Source organism: Canis lupus, chromosome 1, assembly GCF_003254725.2.
Source record: "Canis lupus dingo isolate Sandy chromosome 1, ASM325472v2, whole genome shotgun sequence".
Taxonomy (NCBI): domain Eukaryota; kingdom Metazoa; phylum Chordata; class Mammalia; order Carnivora; family Canidae; genus Canis; species Canis lupus.
Window position 1 is genome coordinate 121,197,643 of NC_064243.1, and position 21,227 is coordinate 121,218,869.

At 55.0% G+C, this 21,227-nt stretch overlaps 1 protein-coding gene and 1 long non-coding RNA gene across 12 annotated transcripts in view; one reads left to right on the forward strand and one right to left on the reverse strand.

The window, feature by feature from the left end:
- Positions 1-21,227, reverse strand: part of ZNF536 (zinc finger protein 536) — a 430,736-nt gene that overhangs the window by 98,122 nt on the left and 311,387 nt on the right. The window lies entirely within an intron of this gene.
- Positions 11,641-12,737, forward strand: LOC125752864 (uncharacterized). The gene is made up of 2 exons (XR_007403353.1): positions 11,641-12,118; positions 12,261-12,737. It is a non-coding gene; the product is annotated as an uncharacterized LOC125752864 (long non-coding RNA).

Genomic DNA, 21,227 nt, shown 5'->3' on the forward strand with positions numbered 1-21,227 from the left:
CCTGGCTTCCTCGAAATCACAGGCTGGAGTCCTCTGGCCTACAGCTGGGTAAACAGTTGGCACCTGCGAATGTTCCAGCAGGCCGCATCCTGGCCGTGTCCCCTGAAGGCCCACCGTTGACCCCCTCCAGCAAACTCATTTGGGGGCAGAGCAGGTCACCCACACAGCCCTCCCCGCCTCCTGCACCTGCAGACGCCCAAGCCAAGCGTTCGCCTCCTGTTACCCCAGGAGATGTTTACCTGCAAAAATTGGCTCAGGTACATACTTCCTAGAAATCCATTCCGTCTGCCCGGTAATTATCTTCGTCAGGGGTCAAGGTTCCTTCGGATCTGGCACTTGATGAAAAAGCCCCTTTTCGCGCGAGTCACACCATTGAAAATTCCGTAAATATCATTCCAAACAAATCCATTTTAAAGATCAATTGTAATTTATCTTCTATGAATTTACTGTACAAATACAATTGTATTGCATACAAAAGATTGTTGGTGTGGCGTTGTTCAAAGTAACAGAAACTCGCAGCAACCCAATGTCTCATGTGAATGGGCATCGACACCCGGCTGGTTAAATCGATTATTGCACATAAAAGAATACTATGCAACTGGTAACAATGTAACTCGAGGGTGAAGTCGATACTTCTAATAGCTACCTCATTCTCTTTAAGCGAATAAAGCAAATGATACAAAATATCAACCGTGTAATTATTCTGGAATCATATTTGCAAAAAAAAAAGACTATATAGTAACACATGAATATATTCCTACCATATTATTTGTAAATATAATAGGAATTTTTCCTATTTGACTATATCTTTATATATTACTTTGATTTTTTGAATATAATTATAAAGATAGAGAGGAGGTGAGACTTACTGATGAACGGAGAGCTTAATTAAAATTCACAATAGAAATGATCATAAGAATATCTTCATCACAAAATGTCAATAAAGAAGCCTCATTTTGCACTTTCTAAAACAAAGCAAATTACCCATAAATTTAATTTATTTTTTTTTCGTTTGAGAGCAGGTTATGGCTGCACTCAGTCACAAGGAACGTGTGGAAAGGATCTAATGGTGTTTTGCAGCGTGTGCGATTCAGGAATTTTTTTTGTCAATAAGTTGGACAAAAATCATTATATTGCAGGGCTTCAAGGAGGCGAGAGGATCGTCTGATCTCGGCCTGCAGACGGAGAGGAAACCTTAGTCCCAGAAGTTACTGGTGCGCGGGCAGCGGGGTGATGGAGCACGTCGTGGCCTGCAGGCCAGCCCCGCTGGGGTCACCGAGTCACCCACACACCCGCTGACATCCTGCCTCTGCCGTCCTCTGTTCCAGCCGGGGCCCCACCCTGGCCACCTCGTTTCCGGGCCCCCCCACCGGCCAGCACGCTACGCCACAGACCTCTTCTTGCCACACCTTCCGTGGAGGTCATCCTGCAACCCTCCCTCTACAGAGGAGGAAACTGAGGCACAGAGAGACTGACTTTCTCGAGGTCACACAGCCGGTGAGGGTCCCAGACGGATGGGAGTCCAAACCACTGGCCTGTAAAGCCCACAGCGCTACCCCTCCACCCCGGAATTGGGGTATGGCCCCTGATTCCACGCACACTCAGGGTCCTTCCTCCCTGAGTGGGAACTCACGAAGCCTCGCCGTGGCATCATGGATCTGTGGCCCCGTGGGACCCGACACAACGTCTCTCTAGCCTTCCAATGGCGTCTGGACCAAAACCCTGCCAGGTACGGTGTCCCCTACCCTAGACTGGAGAGGCCCCTCCCCGGTGGGGCAGACGCTGCCTGCTTCGGGGGCCGCACCTCACTCCAGCTGGGCAGAGCGCCCACCGCACAGCCAGGTGGCCAGGGCCCGGGGTGCGGGACACCTGCAGGCTCTCCTCCAGGACACGCGTGTGCCCTCATGGGTCCCCTTCCCCATGATCAACCCTCCTCCTGCAACCTGCTGGCGACCTGGCCGTGCCCTGCACTCGGGCCCGGAGACTGCTCGCTGCCCAGTCCCTTGGCTCCCGGCCCCCAACCCTTCCCCTCACCCAGGGCAATCTGACCCCCTCCGAGCAGGATGCAGCCAGGCCCGGGCTGACGCCTTTCCGACTTGGCCCCTTAGGAGAAGAAGTGGGGGGCTGGGGGGGGGTCACAGAGGCCCCGCCCTGCAAAGCAGGCTCCGTACGGAGGCCTAGGGGCCGGGACCGTCCTGGCGCCCCTTCAGGTTTGCTGAGCAACCTGTGGCCGGTCACCCATCCTCGCCTGACCCGCAGACTGTACACGTGAAAAAGAAGGGGTTTGGTTTAATTACCTTGGGGGGGGCACTTTTGAATCCGCATCACCTCGATGCGTCCCCAGAGGCCCACAGACCCAGTGTGGGTAGATTTTTTTTTCCCCCACCAAGAAGTTAACCTATTACGTAATAACTAGCTGATGTTCCCATGCTGACTCATCAAAGGCGTAGGTGGTGACCCGTGAGAGCCTGTGATAAGGGGGGAGAAACCAACGAAGCTGATACAATTCTCGTCAAAAACACTGGACGTTTCCCGTAAAGTTCAGCGGCCTTCTTTTTAAAGCCGCGTTGTTATTTTACTTTATATTTTCCAAGATGAAAAGATACTCTTCCTGTTACAAGGGGGAACACACACTCAACATCCAAATATAAAACAATACCGAGTATAAAGATAGACTTGGAATAGAAACTTCGAAGTATTTCCACGCTACACGTTACACATGTGCATATTTTTATAAAAATGAACTCTGCGATATATGTTCTCTGTAACTTGGGAGAACCTCATAGTCTGCTGTTGGCGACCCTCCATATTCATCCCCAGAAACGTATTTTATTGTTCGGGGGCCTTATCAAATTCCAATAAGCCCTATCGCTGGATGCTGGGGTCGTTTCCGTTGCTGGGCGGCCGCACTCTGTTCAACTTCCTCGTGGCACATATTCAATTATCGGCTTATACTCACTTCTAGAAGTGGAACCGATGCTGTGGATCACATGTACCCTTTAAAGAAGTATTTTTTAAAAATTAAAAAAAATAAATAAGTATTTCACTTTTTTCCAAAAAAAAAAAAAAAAAAAAGTTCCCGCGGGCGGTACTATTTGATGAGACCACCCTTCCCCAGGAGCATACCCAAATCCACCCCCATCATCGGTGGCATCTTCTTGTTTCTTCTGCAAAATTAATTTTTAAAGTATATGCTTAGCAGATTAAGAGTAATATGCAAAATAATTGATAATGATGATAATTGCAATACAGTGACCCCCTGGACACTCTCCACCTGGCTTGAGAAGGAGGCCCTACAGTATTTCTGCACGTCAAACGAGGGACTTTTACTTGCAAATTTAAAATGACTTGAGGGGCGCCCGGGTGGCTCAGCGGTTTAGCGCCTGCCTTTGGCTCAGGGCGTGACCCTGGGGTCCCAGGATTGAGTCCCACATCGGGCTCCCTGCATGGAGCCTGCTTCTCCCTCTGCCTGTGTCTCTGCTTCTCCCTCTCTGTGTGTGTCTCTCGGGGATAAATAAATACAATCTTTAAATAATAATAAATAAAAATAAATAAAATGACTTGAGACGTTATGGGCCACCTGTGCGATCTCTACAGGGTGCGTGGTGTCAGAGAAGACAGGCCGGGCACTGACGATTTGACAACCTGAGTGATCGCAAATTAGCGCGGGTGTTCCGTCCGTGCATCCATCCGTCCGTCCAGCCCTTGTTCACTCATCCGCTCCTCCTAGCATGTCTCTGTTGAGCACCCCTTTCCGACGGCAAGCACGGCCAGGCCTCGAGGGTTCAAGGAGCACCAGCGCGGGCACACCTGTGTCCCCTGCAGCCTCCCGTCGCCAGCACTTGGCAGACATTGCACGTGCGTCCCGGTCACAAGCTCCTGAGTGATGCGGGTGAAGCCTGTGCATGCTCCAAAGACAGTCAGGACGGCCGGAGAGTGCAGAGTAGTAGGAGGGTGGCCTGGACACACTAGGCAGGGCACGCTGCCCATGCGCACCTCGCGCCACACCTGGCTGCAGCTCCGAGCCTCTCCTGGCTTGTCTGGGCCAGGGCGCAGATGCCTATCTTCGCACAACCGTGGTGAAGATTTATTTAGGAGTATTATTTTTAAGCAGCTTTTCAAAGGCAGGATTAAGGTCTCTCGAGAGCACCCCGGGAGCAGCTTGCTCTCCAAACCCCGGGTCACAGCAGCCACACTGTACACAGAGAACACCCCTCGGCCTCTGCACAGAGTTGACGTTGATTAACAAGCTCCTCCTCCCCGGGCTCCAACTCCACCTGCTTCTTGGGCCCTGGCACAACTTGGAAGCCAGTGTCCTGGCCCCTTTGGGCCGCGTCCCTAAAGTCATGCAGGACCATCATATGTATGCACACAGGCTCTTGGCATGCATGGGACCCCTGAGCTTTCAGCATCACCGACTTAACCTTCTTGCACAAGCTAACTGCGTGGGGAGAACGACAATATTTTGGGCCGTCCATGGGAATTTGGTTGTCAAGTGCTCCAAACGTAGCTCTAAATATAAACAAATGTATTTGAGCTGCATCAGCATGTTACATGGCTCCCGGGGATGTGGGCTGCGCGAGGCGGGGACGGCGTCGGCTTTGCTCCCCACTTTACCCCCACTGCCTGGGACCGAGCCTGGCAGACTGGGTACACTCAGTAGACACCTACTGAAGGAAAAGACGGACGTCAGCATCTAATCCACGACCACGGGTTAGCGGCCACCTGCTTCCTCGTTCCTCATCGTCGCACCCAGGTCAGCATCCCGAACCCCACCCTGACCCCGATTCTGTGTTTTGGTCACATGGTTGATCATGGTCACATGGTCGTGGGGTTTGGGGGGTTCTGAGTGGAAGCTCCTGCAGTGCACACGGCGGGACCTTCTGCTGGGAGGTGAGTTGAGGATGAATGGAGACCAACCTGATGACCGTGGATGGACAGGTGACATTTGTAATGCCCTCGGTTTCCCTCCTTAGGCCGCAAGGAAGCTCTTCCCCTGGTGAGCAAGTTCTAGGGTGGGGTTTTGAGTTTCTCAGGGCCCGCCCGCCCCCATCCATTGCACGGCACCGCCACCCTCGCTCGGCAGGACACGATCCCACGGTGAGCTCCGGAGAACCCGGGCTCCTGCAGCAGGAGGTCTCGGCCCCAGGTCCCAGGTCCTTTTCCACGCAGGCAACTCGACAACAGCCTTCTGGGTCCCCCCGTATTTCTGCCGATGGCCGTCTGCTGTCTCCTGGAGAACACGATGCCCGCGTTGTTCTGTGTTTCTCAGCAACGGGTCCCAGGGAGTGGTCCTGACTCCTCTCAGGATTCGCGTCCCCATAGGAGGTCTCAGTGGTATTTTTGGGTTCCTTCCCAGCACGGCGATGCCACGTTCCAATTCTGTTTTCACTCGCGGGGGTTCCTGCCGTCCCTGGGCCCTCCTCAGGTGGTCCAGATGCCTGGGACAAGGCCCTCCTCTCAGGAGCCGTGCCAGGAGGCGAGGGAGAGACGTCCCGATGGGCCTCGGGCCCGAGCCCACGTGCCCCCGGCATGTGACTTTCTAGAACGCACCCTCCCAGCGAGCAGCGGTCGTCAATGTTCACGGGTGGCTTCCCGGCACCGAGACCCATGCCTGAGAATACGGTTGCAGGTGGGTCACGTTCTCTCTCCAGGCCTCAGTCTCCTCCTACAGCCAAGTAACAGCTGCCATTTCAATGAGCTCTTTAGTACCTCCTGGCTCCCAAGGTCCACAATTTTAGGTCCACGGAACACGGCTCTTCTATTCAGCTCCCTCCTCAGCCTGGTGTGAGAATGTCATGGGGAGACCCTCTAGCCCAAGCATACTTTTTCCCCCAGAAAGCAGGGTCTAAATGCCCACCACGCCCTACCTCGAAAAAACTTCATATATAAAAATCAGAGAGTCATTGCTCAATCAACCACAAAAACAACCCAGAAAAACCGTATTTCACTTTACAAGGACTCGTCGGAAAAAGAAAAACAAACAAAAAAGCTCTCCTTATTAGATCCTTGATCGACTCTTATTAGCAGAGACATGTCAGGCCCAAGTCTCCGGGGCCGGCCTGCCCGAGGAGACACAGAGGGTCTGTACGAGCTACGGAGGGCAGTAGGGACGCGAGACGGGCCACTGTGATAAGGGGGGAGAAACCAACGAAGCTGATACAATTCTCGCCAAAAACACTGGATGCTGACCCGGGGGGCGCGGACCAGGCCGTGTCCGCAGCCTGGGCCTCCGTTTGCTGACCGGCAACATGCTGGCGGCTCGTCCTTCCCCCCACCCCATCGTGGGCCTCACCTAAGGCACCTTCGGGACATGGAGGGAGACACACAGGTGGGGACGGGAGCGCGGAGGGGCTGGAACCCTGCAGAACCCCTTCGAGGTGCTCCAGCCCACCCCCTTCGTCCGGCCTTGGACAGACCCTGGATCACGTCTGGGTTTGCAGTTCTTGAAACACCAGGATCCATCCACGTCAGGAACACTGCGTGGCCTCGAAGCCCAGAGTCATGATCTTCCCTCGGCGACGTTTGGTGAAAACCGTCCTGTCACAACCAGGACAGGAATAAGCTACGCCAAGAACCAAATCAAAGCCAGGTGGGGCCTTGTCAGCCAGTTGCTGAGGGGACCCACTGGCTTTTAGGGGAGCCGGTCCCATCAGTCCACAAAGCGGCCCATGACGAGGGCAAAACGCCTCCAGGTTGCCGGGGACCAGGAAGACAAACGTGCTCTGTGAGATTTCGCAGAACCTCACCGGGTCCTCGTCCGTCCTGCCGTTGTCGCCCAGATCCAGAGCCTCACTTGTAAGTCTCGTGTTTCATATGATGAGAAAAGAATCTACAATTTCTGCTTGGTTTAGTGAAGGGGATGCAAACGGCCTGGGTCTGAGGCCTTAGGTCGGTTCTCTCTCTAGGTTAGAACGTGAGGCCAGGTTAAGTCGGAAAAGTTTACTGAGTGGATGTAGGAATGAATGAGTAAAGATGGGAGGGAGGGAATGAGGAGGGAGGGAGGAGGAGGGAGGGAGCAGGGATGAAGAGAGAGGAGGGAAGGGAGGGAGAAGGGAGGGAAGGGAGGAGGGAGGGAGGAGGAAAAGGAGGAGGAGGGAGGGAAGGAGAGAAGGGAGGAAGGAAGGAAGGAAGGAAGGAAGGAAGGAAGGAAGGAAGGAAGGAAGGAAGGAAAGAGGGAGGAAAGAGGGAAGGGAGGAGGGAGGGAGGAGGAGGGAGGAGGAAGGAGGAGGAAAGGTAGGAGGAGGGAGGAGGGAAGGAAAGGCGAGAAATGGAGGAAAGAAGAGAAAGAATCCAGGGCCCCTGGGTGGCTCAGTGGTTGAGCGCCTGCCCTCAGCTCAGGGCGTGACCCCGGGGTCCTGGGATGGAGTCCCACGTCAGGCTCCCCGCATGGAGCCTGCTCCTCCCTCTGCCTGGGTCTCTGCCTCTCTCTCTCTCTCTGTGTCTCTCATGAATAAATAAATAAAATAAAAAATAAAATCTTTATAAAAAACAATTTTAAAAAAAGAGAGATTGAATCCTACCAAACCACGGAGACCAACCACTGCTCCCCTTAAGTTTAAATATAAGAGATAGTATTTTTAAATCACAACTTGAGATTAGCGTTTTGTCGATTTAGCACAATGAATCATAGAAAATAACGTTCCACGGGGTAAAATCATCCTGTTTACCCAGATCGGAACATGGTCGAGTGCACAAGTCTTCCGTGGATGGGAGTTGTCTAGGTAGATGGAGTGGATAATTACGCTTTAGTCTCCCTCCCCACACCTAACCATTTGTTTGCTTTAATTTTGCCTTAATTACCCAGAAAATTAAGACAAAAGTGGAGTCCCTAGGTTTTTTGAATAATCTAGACAAGGATGTATATCTGGTGTGGCTTTAGAAAGGGCTTTTTGGAATCCTCCACGTGGCTCGGGGTTGGCGGGGGGCACACGGCCCGGGGGCGCCTGTCGTCAGCCTCGCACGGCAGACACGGGGGCACCCACGTCTTCCTTCTCACAGGCGACGACTACCCTCCGGCTCCCAGAACGAGATAAGGGCCCCGGGGAAGGCTCCCCTGACAGGGGAGGCCCCGGAAGGTGCCCCGGCCTCTACCCCGCAGTGCAGTGCGGTGGTCGGACGGGGGACCGGCCAGGGGCTAAGCGCCGGGGACACGCTCAGAGCCTTCCTTTCCTTTCCGAGGCTACAAACTGGTGGGGGCGTCAGCGACGTGTGCCCACAGCAGGTGACACCTGCTCCGAGCGCGGCCTGCCGCCACCGCAGGAGTGCCGCGTGGGGCCCTGACTTCCTTCGTTGGTGTGCGTGGGAAAACTCTCCTCCCCCTTCTTCCCCAAGAGAGGAAATAAAAGCCACCTTCGCCCTAGGGCCAAAAAATAAAAATAAAAATAAATTAAAAAAAAAAAAAAGGCGCCCAATGCCGACGCTCCTCAGACCCCGGCATCTCCGCTCTTGGTCGCCACCCCGCCCTGCCCTCATGTCCGTAACCACGAACCGGGCCAACTCGGAAGTACGGTCCCCCCCCCCAGCATCTCACGGAAGCTTCTCAGCGTCACCGGCCAGGTGGGCCCTGTTTTGCAGAAGGGGAAACCCGAGCTGGTCCGGGGCCGTAGTCCTGCTTCCCAGGCAGGCGCTGCTCCCCCCGCAGAGGCGGACACGAGCACCGTGTGCCCCGTTGTGAGCGCAGTGAGACCTGAGTGGGGGGCAGAGGGAGCCCCACTGGGGGAGGCCGTAGAAGCTCGGGCCTGTAGGCGGCAGCGACGTGACCCGTCGGGGGGCTGGGGTCTTGCAAGATGAGCAGCCGAGGAAAGTTGGGGGGTCCAGGAATCCCGGCGAGCTCCTGCACCCCGTTGCCTTAAGATCGCAGGAAGCCAAGGGAGCCTCTGCTCCTGGGGATTTGCATGCGACCTGCCTTCGAGAGGAAAGCAGCCCCGAGCGTGATGGACCGTCCACGACAGCAGCCAGGGGGACGGAGGCCCCGGCGCAGCCACGGGACGGCCCCCTCCCACGGGGCGGCATTTCCAGCTGCAAGAGGAGGCCGCAGCCCACGGCCTCGTCCGACCTATGTGGTCATCAGACCAAAGAGGGGGAAAAAAAAAAAAAACCCAAACACACAAACACAAAATTTCCTTAAATATTGCGCGGCCGACGACTCGCAGAGCCACGGAAGCATCACTAGGGGCTTTTCTTTTTCTTTTTCTTTTTTTTTTTTTTTTCTTCTTTTTGCAGCTTTAGAAAAATAGATAATTACTTCAGTTAATTTCAGCAAAACAGTTCAAACTCATCAGGGCTGAACAAGTATAATTTACTGCTCCTTCTGACTTATTGTTGTGACTGGTTGTGGATTGATGATTAAAGTGGTAAACAGTAACGTTTCTGGAAAATGGCTGAGTCGGCTGAGTGTCAGGGGAGACACCTGCCCGGTGGCTGTGCCGGGCCCGTGCCTGCGCGCCAGCCTGTCAACAGCGAATATAAGTATTTGACAAGGTGTTATCTAATTGTGTTTTTAAAAGCCACCATACGTACATCTTTTAATGTGTCACTTTAAGCAGCCCGAGAATTTCTTTTATTAAAAAGTACAAAGGAAAAATGAATGCCTTGCATTTTCTTTTTTTTCCCTCCCCCACCCCGCCCCGTCTCCCTCTCTCTCGTTATTTCTTTTCTTTGGTTCTTTTTTTTTTTTTTTTTTTTTTTTTTTTATCCTTTCGCTTTCCGAGCTCTGCCCTTTTGCCGTCATTCGGGGGAATATATTTTGCTCTTTAGTCAAATTGGCTTTTATTTAAATGGTTGCCCAGAATAGCTCAGCCACATTAGGTCTATAAGGAGACAGAACAGTATGTGCCACAGACGACGTCCGCTCGGGTCCTGGTGGGAATTCGCGGCGGAGAAGGAGGCGGAGAGCAGATCTGTGGTGCTCGGAGGCCCGAGCGGGAGGGGTCGGGCGCCCCCCCCCCCACCCTGTCCCTCCGCAGGGTCCCTCTCTCTCCATCCCCCGGGGACTCCACACCTCCCTTGCCCTGTCCCCTGTCCCCGGGGCCTCAATGCCGGACCCACAGAGCCCTCAACTCCGGACAAGACGGGTCCTCTGGTCCAGAAATGGGGAGAGAGGCCTGGGAATGTCAGCGGGACGGGGGTGAGGGCCTGGGTGCAGCTACACGTGGCCCCGGGGACCCTCGGCGCCCGGCCGGGCTGGGATTCTGAGAGCCAGAAAGAGCATCCTTCCAAAGTAAGTGCTTGGAGAAGATGGGGGGTGGGGGGGCGCAGCCAAGGGCCATGAGGACCTGGCGCTCGAGGGAGGGCTGGGAGGGCCCCATCCCCGCACGGGGTCCCAGCTGCAGCCCGCAGGCAGCGTGGACGGCCCCCTATGCCCATCAGATGAACCCACGACGTCAGGAGGGCCTGGCCCCGCTCCAGCCCCCTCTCTGCTTCCCCAGACCCACGAACCTGCCCGCACCCGGGCCCGAGTGGGGAGCTGACGGGCAGGGGCAGCCCTGGAGGGACCCGCTGCCTCGGACACACAGGGACGCCCCCTCGGGGGACGGATGGGCCGTGGGGGCCTGAATCCTACACTCAGCTCCACACTCAGGCCCATCTACACTGCTCCCCTGTGCTGTGTTCGCCGAGTTGAAGGTCAGTCCTGGCAGCTTCTCTCCCGAGGGTCACAGGAGGAGAAGCAGGAGGGGAGGAGCCGTGGGGGCCAGTGCGGCCTCGGGGGTGGGCAGGACCTCTGGAGCCGGGACGGCCCTCCAGCGGGCTCCAGCGGGCTCCACCGGGCCTGTGGGGGACGAGGGCCTGGGGCCTGGTCAAGGCAGCTGTTTGGTCGGTCACAGCCAGTGTCACGTGGTGAGTCCCGCTGCATGGGGCCGGTGGGTCATGCAAGAAAGGTGACAGTGGCGACGGAGGGAGCCGGGGAGGTCGGCCCCCGGCCCAACCTGTGCCTTTGGACGCCCCCTCCCCGCCCCCCAGTGCAGCAAGGGGCCCGGGCCGTGGCCGAGTGTGCACAGCTGCTGGGAGGCCGGGCCGAGCGGCGCTCGGTGTCCTTGGGCCCAACAGGCGGCGGGGATGGGCGAGGTCTGGGGCAAATGCACGGCACGCTCCTCGGCAGCGAATCCTGCCCATCGCCCTTCCGGAGAAACTCAGAGAAAGGGCTGGGGGCCGCTGCCCAGGGGTGCCTGACACCCTGACACCCTGACACCCGGGAGGCAGTGCGGCTCCCAGTGCCCCCCCCCCCGCCCCCGAGGACGCTGCACGGGGCTCAGACACAGCTTGCAGAGGCGAGAGGAGGAACCAAGGAGGGGCCGTGGGGCAGACCAGGGGCCTGCGGCCCCCCGAGGACAGATGCTATCGTTGATCCAGCGTCTGCTCTGTCATCCCGGAGCCTCCGTGCCTCCCCCACTTGTCCCTCCAAGGGCGAGCCTCCAGGCTGCCGACCCCAGGGTCTCCAGGCCGAGGTGCTGCGGGGGGCCACCACCAGGTCGCTCCCCAGCATCCCTCGTGCCGTCTCGCCGGGCTCCCTCCTCAGGGTCACGGGGTCCCACGGGCAGCTCGGGAGGCAGACACACGCAAAATGCACTTGCCTGCAGGCCTGCTCACAGCCCACGCTGGCCTGGCCAAAGACTGGAAGGGCCGTTGCCTTCCCGGAGAGCCACAGCTGGGCCAGCTCTGTGCGCCGACCTTTTTAGGAAACGCTCCATTTCCAGAAATCGAGAAGCCATTCATAAGAGATGGTACCTCCGGGACGCCGGCCAGCGTGGGCCTGTCTGCAGCAGCGTGGACGGGAGCCCACTGGGCCATCCGCATGGAAGTTTGGGGGAGCCTGCCCCACGTCTCCTCCCCTCTGGAGCCTCGGGAGACCCAGACGCAGGGCAGCAGACGGCCTTGTCATCGCGGCTCATGGGGGTTCCTCCCCCGACCACCCCACCCTGCTGCCCACGGGCCCGCGGGAGCCTCCCTGGAGTTTCGAGCACGCCGTGTTCACCCCACGGGAGTGGCCTGGGATTGGCCCCGACACCAAGAAACAGAAAAGCAGGAGGGCTTTGGGGAGAAGGAGGAGAGCGAGGAGGCCGCCTCGGTCCATCTGGAGCGACTGTGACTCTCTCGGCATCCTCACTGGCAGATGCGGGTATGTCTTTCTTTTTTTATTTTTTTTTTAATTTTTTTTTTAGATTTTTTTAAAATTTCTTTTTAATTTTTAAATTTTTTAATTTTTTTAATTTCTTAAAATTTTTTTTTTATTTTTTTATTTTTATTTTTTTTTTTTTTAGATGCGGGTATTTCTGACAGGTTTTCTGCAGGGCGGTTTTCACGCAGCACCTCCTCTCCGATCCGCCAGGCGGTAGTTATAAATACTCGGTGGTGTGCGCACCAGAGGGTCTTTCTACAACAGGTTTAATGAAGGGTTCTGCTCCAGATACACGGGAGAAGATGCTGAACCCGACAATGGCTTCTAAATGGTATGGATGTGAAAATCCTCAGCAAATAATAAACGCATTTCAAGCTTTATACCTGTTTATTTCACACTTTCTTTAATATACCAATTATTCATGTAACACCTAACTGAGAGATGTGTTATATCCAGCAATCACTTATAAGAATTTGCTAAACACTAGCACAACGGATGTGTCCATCACCAGATCGTTTATCATCCCTCTTACAACCATGAACTTGCTGGCAAATGGGGGGTAAAGTTGATTTAATCTTTGGGTTTAGAGAGAAGGAAAAAAAAAAAAAAAAACAACAAACCCAACAACAAACCAGAAGATATTTGTGATTATGAGACATTTGCTTTTCATTTCCACAGCCAGTTAGGATTCACAAACATGAAAATCCATTATGGAATGGTGTATAAAGTGTGACCGCGTCTTGTTCAGTCAATTAGCGAGCTGAGCCCGGGTGTGCTGCTGATCTCATGATCTGCATCTTCAGCCCCATAAGAGTAGAGAAGACATTCGGAGGGACGGGGTACGCGTCACGGGAGGGTTGATTCATCCAGCCACACGTTGTCTCCCGGCGCCCACCTGCCTGACTCCCCGGTTCCTCCCGCGTCCTTCCGCGACGGCGGCCATCCGACGACTCCGCCCGGAGTTGCCCTCCCAGCGTGTTGGACGCCTCTCCGCGTTCTCCTCTTCGAAGTCCTCTGTGCCCCCTTGACACCTTTGTGCGATGGCAACGGATAATTTATCCCAAAATGGATGCTATTTTTGCTTTGCAAGAATTTGATGCATGGTGACTTGTGCATGGAAATTACCTTGCACATCTGTATTCTGATTATGATATTTAGTGCAAGGGTCATGAATAATAATATTGCTAAATATGCTTATTGCCATCTATAAATAAAGGTTATCACACCAGAGAAGGTTTTGTTTTGGAGCAGCAGAACAAGGCAGGTTAGTTGCAAGACAATAGAGCTTTAATTTTAATATGAAAATAAATACTTAAATTTATAAATATTCAAATGATTTCCGAAGCGCGCCCCTATCTGCTCAGCAAGTGAGTGCTCGCTAGGCTTTCCAGACGGCCGCTGGGAAAGTTTTCCAAGGCCACCTCGTTAGTGCCGACAGGAATCCTGAAGGCCGGTGACCCTCGCGGAGGGGTGTGTTTCTTTTATATTCTTTTACATTTTAATGAAATTAAATATATAAATATATATAAATAGAATATATTTTAATGAAATTACAATGTAAACCACTTGTTGTGAAAAGCCCAAGGCAGCCTATTGTCTCTCCTCGAGCTGCTCCAGCAGACCCGTCGGAGTGACTCAGAGGGCAGGCGGTGCCAGGACAGGGGACTGGGGTGGCTGAGGGAGGGCACAGGATCCAAGGAAGCGGCGCCACCTCCGACCCCCGCCCAGCGTCTCAAAGCTGACGGCCACCTCGGCCGGAGCACTGGCCACCCCTCCCTTGCTGTCACCTGCTTCTCATCTGCCAGGAGGGTGGGGGCGCGTGTCTTTGCCTCCCCGGGGGGCTACCCGTTGTCTGGCGGCATTGATCGGACAGCCTAGGAGCAGGCCCAGCTGCGCGGCGCGCTCGCACCTGTGCACGTCTGGGCCCTGCACGGGGGGCAACGTGGTGCCGGACACTCCGGAAGACCTTGGCCTCCTCCCTCCACCTGCCGGCAGCCACCGGCCATATGTCGGTTCCCTGCTACCTGGGAAGATTTCCATCTGATCTTCCTGATGCCCAACCAGCCCCCCCTCAAACAGCCGGCCATCAAAAAGAGGCCTTTTTGGTTAATTGCTGCCTTAGGAAGAACCATGGAAAATACAGACTAGGCCTGGAAGGTCCTTTGAGTCACTCAGGGGTCCTTGCTGTGCAGGTGGGGAACGGGCCTCGGGCCATAAAGGTGCTCGGTGAGACAGCCGGCAAGGGGGCCCACCTTCTGGGACGGGTCTCCGTCCTCCTGGGGCTGCAACGTCCGGTAGAAAGGGGGTGCCTACCTCCAGCGCGGCAAGCGCACCGTAGCCTGCAGTGCAAGCCGGTAGCTCATACAGGGCAGGACGATTTCCTGATTCACAGTAAGACCCTTTTTTTGAAGATGATATGAAAAGAAAAGCTGGTGGCTCTCACCTTCCCCAAACCAAAGGCCAAGCAGAGGCTTTGAAGGCCCACAAGGACAAGCCGCCGAAAGACGTCGGAAGCCACCAAAGGTTTGGTGTGTCACCCAGTCTCCATGGCCCAAGACACCAGGGCCCAAGTGCCCCGGAAGGGGGGCCCCTGGAGGAACAAGCTCGACCACCAGATGGGGCAACGCTCTAGCGTCCGTTGAGCGCGTCTCCGCTCTCGTGCAACGCCTCCGAGAGCCGGTGAGGAAGGCCCCTGGTGATGGCACCGCCCAAATCAGCACTGACCAGGCCTGACGGGGATGCATGAGCCCAACTCTTCCAGCACAAGAGGGCTGCCTGGTGGACCCAAGGGCAGGCCACAGACAGAGTCAGCCTTTCACCATCTGCAGAGACCCTCGTGCCAGATGCCACCCGTACCCCCTCCACTCCCTCTCCCTCCAAAGGCTGCCGGGAGGGGGCGAAACATGGAAACACGCTCTACCTACGTGCAGGCTGGCTCGAGACCCGGGGGTTACTCCCCTAGAAGCAACCCTCAGCTAGGACAGACAGAGGGCCGGGCGGTCAATACCCCAGAACTTGCTCCTCAGTTGAGGTAACTCTGAAGTGCATGGCCCCTCGTGTCCTGTGTCCCCCCATGGGATGGAACCCCAGTGCGCGGCCTCCGTAACGGGCTCGGGAACACAGCCATTAATGGTCTCCTTCCCTTCCTTGCCTCACTTCCCCTGCCCCTGCCTGTTCTTCCCGAGATCGCCTCCAAATGAACCACTGGCAGGAAGTTCCCAGACATCCACAACCCTGGAAAGTTCCCTGGAAAGAGGTAGCTGGTGCCAGAACGGGTTCTCTGAGCAGCAGCGAGAGCCAACGCGAAACAAGGGCCGTGGTCGGGCCTCTTCGACTTCACAAGGAAGTGATGGAAACTCCTCACCGCTCAAGCCGCCCACGTAACCAAAACGTGTCTCCAGGTGTCACCCCCTCCCCTGCCCCCCGCAGGAAGGGTCGACAGCTCTGGCCTTCGGGGTGTGCGAGAGCAACGGGGGTCTGCTGCAGGCAATCCTGGCAGCAGTAGGGCCCAGGGTGCCGAGGCCTAGGGTGCAGGGCATACGCCACACCGCCCAGCGGGGAGGGCGCCGAGACGCGAGAGGTCCGCTCTCTCCCAACCTACAGCTGTGCCCTCCGACCCCGAGGTCCCCGGGCACCCCTGGCACATCCAGAGACACTCCCACCCTCCTCCACGTCTGCTCCTCAGCAGCTCCTTGAAGGGCCCTCTGCTCACGGCCACACCTCCCGTCCCTGTTCCCAAATCCGCTTGTTTTCATCATGCCTCCGTGACTCTCACCATATTCTCATGTCATCTATGCTGTTATTGATTTACCTTTTTTTAAAATTGCTCTTTGTAGGGGCACCTGGGTGGTTCAGTCGGTTGAGCCTCTTGGTTTTGGCGCGGGTCGTGCTCTTGGGGTGGTGAGATCGAGCCCCGCACTCGCCCCGTGCCCCAGCAGTGGGGAGTCTGCTGGAGAGTCTCCCTCTCCCTCTGGCCCTACTCGCCCGTGCACACGTGCATCCAAATAAACAAATCTTCAAAATAAAATGCTTTCTTCTTCTTTAATACGTTCATTCCATATGGAAGCTTTATCATCGGGGCCATAAACGGAAACCCAGCACTACCGGACTCACCCCGGAGATGGGTACGCGCACTCAGGACAGCACACGCGGGAGCCGCTGGAAGCGACTGCCTGAAAGAGGCTCGGAGACGTCAGACCTTCTCTCTCCGGGTTAACGACTGATTAGCGAGTGTTGGGAAGGCGCTAAAGACAGAGCAGCACCAAACCCATAGTTTCTTCTTGCTTTTAATCAGAACAGTCAGAAGAAAATTGGAAAGGGAATTCATTTTCCATGACGCTTCTGGGGGCTCTGGGTCTGCCGTCGAAGCCTCGGTGAGAAGTGTGTGCTCCGCTCCAGGAAGCCGGCCCTCTGAGCTGCCCCGCACCTCTCATCCCCGTGGTGCTCTCCTTGGGCTGCCCCCCGGTCTGCCCCCCAATTGGGAGCTCACGGGTAGCCCCTGGGTCCTACCACTGATCGCTGTGACAAGGACACTCAGCTTCTATCGATGCAGCCATGACCACATTCGTGTCTCAAGAGAGCCTGGGCTGGAGGCCGCATGGCTCTGCCGTGGGGATACCGTGGTCAGACGACGGGACACCCTGCCCGTCCTGCATGGGTGCTGTGCACCAGAATGGCCTCAGGCTGCGACGTGGGCTGCAAAGGTCTGTGCTCAGCCCGACCTGCGGCCCAGCAGGTGGACCCGGGATTCAGGGCACAGCCGCCGACGCAGGGAGCTCCCCGCAAAGCCACGAGTTGCTGTGGATGAAGACTGAAGGCGCTTAGCAGCTGGGGCCTAGGAGCTCTGGAGGGACGCCCTAGAGCCAAGGCCATGCATGCACCCACCCGATGCCCCAAGTGGGAGACAGAAGTCCCTTTGTCACGCACCAATTACAGCAGCAACTCCGACGTGACCCTGAGAGCCTCAGAGTTAGCTGGGCCGCAGGCTGCAGGTGTAGTGGGGCATAAGCAGGCCAGACGCTTGCAGCACTTGCAGCACTTGCAGGCGCGAGGCTACTCCCAGGCCCGTCCACAGGGAGCCTCCACCCTTTCCACGGTGCACGCACCCCCCTTCACGGCCCGTACCCCAACAGCCATGCTTCTGCCCCAGAAGGTCGCCACCTAAAACACAACCTTGTTCATCCGTTCAGGAGAGGCCCCTCCAGGCTGTGAGGACGGAGCTCAACAGCCCAACAGACAATAGAGGATGCGAGCGACCACGTGCTGAAGGAGGCTGCCCGGGACAGTGCGGCCAGGTCCTTCCTGGTTCCTGGAGCTGTCACACCTGCTGCACCCAGAAGTAGATGCCAGATGCCCCTAAGAGGTGAGCACCTCAAGGGCTTCACCATGGGTGGTGGAGAACGTGCCTGCCATATTTAAGAGCCCAGGAGAATGGGGGAGTAACGCCCAACTGATCCTGATTTAGTTGGAAAACACGCACCCCATCATTTGTTGTTGACTATTAAAGTCGTTTAAGCCCTTCTGAGAAGAGATCTAACATCGGGGTGCTTTGAAGGTTTGATATGTCTTGTAATCCATAGATTATTGAAGTTAATTTCTCTGCTGAGATCCCGCTATCAGTGAAATTGCATGCATACTCAAAAATGGGAGGAAAAAAAAAAACAAAGAGAGATTTTTAATTGGATTTCTGCTATGCCTCAGTCTAGAGGAGTAGCGATGGTGGAAATGGCTGGTTGAGGATCTAGAAGGAACGGGGCCCCGTAACTCCTTTCTAATCTCTTCTCAAGACGTATGTGGACAGACCGTAGACACGTACTCGTCCTTCGCTCGTCTGGGAATCTTTTTTGGTTGTTTTTAGAGAGTTCCCTTATAGGATAAGATAGAGCGCGCAATAACAATGCGCTGATTTATATCGTTGTGAATCATTTTCCCCATACTTTAAATTACTTTTAATTGGATCTCATCCTCTTGACTTTCATTTACTTTTAAATGAGTTTCATTTGTGGAGTTGCAATGCAACTGACTCCAAGAGTTGACAAGTTTTAGTGTTTTGATCATAGATTATTATATAATGTTGACAAATGTTTCTTGGACTACAATACTGCATATTAAATACCATACCATACTCGTGGTGCTCTCCATCCGCACAGTATATTACAGGTAGGCAAAAAGCAGGCTAACTGCGTGAAAACGTAATTAATTTCCAGAAGGTACCATTGCCTCAAGAAGCGATTGCAAATAATTTACCTGTTTATGACCGTCGTCCTCCCGAAGTCAGCTAGCCAGGAGAGCTTTTCTAAGAACGATGTTCAATATTGGAAATGATCCCAAACGCCGGGAGGAGGAAGGAAGAAAGGGCGGGAAGAAAAATGCATGGCTCCCCGGGTTGGTTTGCAGAGGTGTTCCTCGGCCAGCTATGCTTCTCCCAGCTACGGGAATTTTCCCTCTAGGCTCTGAATTCGAGCTGTGGGACTCTCTGGAAGGTTGGCCCTAGGAGCTGAGTCTGGAAAGGCCCTGAGTGACGGCGGACACGCCATGGAGCATGGAGGCCAAGAGCTCTTGCCCACCAGCCTGTGCTGGAGCCGATTACGGGCTTCTCACTTCCTTATTGCCCAACACATAGGGAGGAACACTGCTGCATCAGCCCAGGGCCCTCCGGGGGCTAAGGGTGGGCGCCGCGTGGGAGAGATGTGGCTGCCAGCTTACATCATGGATGATGAAACTCAGAGGGACATCTGGGGGGCTCAAGCGGTTGAGCATCTGCCTTCAGCTCAGGGCGTGACCCCGGAGTCCCGGGATTGGGTCCCACGTCTGGCTCCCTGCAGGGATCCTGCTTCTCCCTCTGCCTGTGTCTCTCCCTCTCTCTCTCTGTCTCTTATGAATAAATAAATACAATCTTAAAAAAAAAAAAAGACCTCAGTCTTAGAAATATCCTGTAACTTCCCTAAAGACACATTGGTCCCAAGTGGTCGAGCTGGGATCCAAACTAAGTGTAAGCTGCAGGAAGGCAAGGACTTTTCAGGGGACGGGGCAGTCTAGAGGGGCTGGTCTTGCTGACTGATACATTTCCAGTATCTGGAACCGCGCCTGGCACAGAGTGGGAGCTCACTGTACTTCCTTGAAGAAGTGAAGAAAACAGCCCCCAGTACTTTCCACTGCAGTGTGACAAATGCTGAAGCTGACGTTTCAAATGTCAAGCCATGTGGTGCAGACAATGAGAGAATGTCCTACGGCTGTCAAGTGGGAGACGACATGTGTGGCCTCGGGTCAACAAGAAAGGCTTGCTGGTGGACAGGACTTGAGTTTCAGGTAGGTGGTAAGGCAGGGCGGTGGGGGGGGGAATGCAGAGGTGAGGCTAGAAGTGGGGGTGACAATGGAGGGGTGGCCTGCCCGGCAGAGGGCTCACAGTTAGCTATGCTGTCGATTCTGGAACCACAAAAGCCTGGGTGACACCAAGCATCCCACTCTGAGCCAACGGGTACTTTCTGTGAGTCACAGGCCTACTTCCTGAATTTCTAGTCATAATCAACCCTTTCTGACCCCAGAAGCCACAAGCACTGCTCTGAAGTCCCCGTCAATAGCTAAGCTTGTCAAGCTAAAAGAGTTGCTTATTCATTCATTTGTTCACAGCTTTGTCTATCCACCCATTCATCCATCCATCTATCTACCCATCAGCCCATCCATCCATCCATCCATCCATTCATCCACCCGCCAAACTATCCATCCACCTGCTAACCCATCCATCCATCCATCCACCTACCAACCCAACCATCCATCCATCCATCCATCCATCCATCCACCCACCCACCAACCCATCCATCCATCTGCCAATCCATCCATCCATCCATCCATCCATCCATCCATCCATCCAACTGTCCACCTGCCAACCCATCCATCCACCTGCCAACCCATCCATCTACCTACCAACCCAACCATCCATCCATCCATCCATCCACCCACCCACCAACCCATCCATCCATCCATCCATCCATCCATCCATCCACCCACCCACCAACCCATCCATCCATCCACCAACCCATCCACCCACCCACCAACCCATCCATCCACCTGCCAACCCAACCATCCATCCATCCATCCATCCATTCCTTCATCCATCCCTCCATCCATCCATCCATCTATCCACCCATCCATCCTTCCCTCCCTCCCTCCCTCCCTCCATCCATCCATTCCTTCATCCATTCCTCTACAATATTTTTGGAGGGCCTCCGGTGCGCCAGACTCTATGTTAGGAGCCAGGAATACATTGATCGCTGCCCCGTGATGACTACAGTCCCTCCAAGGGGCCGTGCACAGGAAACATTGCTGTCTCTTCCTGCTGACACCGGCATTGCTGTGAATGCTGTAAATTGCTCAAGACTCTGTATGAACCAGCAATTTTGATCTGAGAGAAAAGATCAACTTCCAGACTGCAGACAGTTAAAGATGCAAGTTTTTCACTGTGCAGACTTGAGCAATTGTGAGCAGGAGGCAGGAGAGAGACCTGTGTGGTTCTAGAAGGCTTCATTAAAGAACAGAAAAGGAGGGTTAATCCTGCAGGCTGGTCATGGATTGGCAGAGAGGAGCTGGAGGGCGTTCCAGGCCGAGTCTCCAGGGCCTTCAAACACTGTCAGAACCGTACCTCGTGTGGCTGTGGGCCCACATGTAGAGAGATGCGCACACTTCCCTTTAGTCAGGAGTGCCCTTGCACTGCAGGGGGAAAACAATTGTAATGGCCGGGCCACGGGGGAAGCCACATTTTCCACTACACCCAGACTGAACACACAGCACCTTCACCAACAGCTTTCTTACCACTGATCCCTTATCCTCCTGCTGCTGGGGGATTTGCGAGTGTAAATAACACAGAAGCTTCGAGGCGTTATCCGCCTCAGTCCCTCAAGGAGCCGTGGAGAGATGCCCACCCCCCTGCCAGCTAGAAGTGCTAACGGCAGGATGCTGCCCGCAGGACCCCACCTCTGGGCCAGCCCCGTCCAGAGCTCCCATTCAGGAAGGAAGCGGGTGCCCCTCAAGCGTCTGGGTTGAGTTGCATGCAGAGTACCCCGCACACTCCCCCAAATCATTTCCCTTCCTTAGGACGTCCTCCTGCAGAATA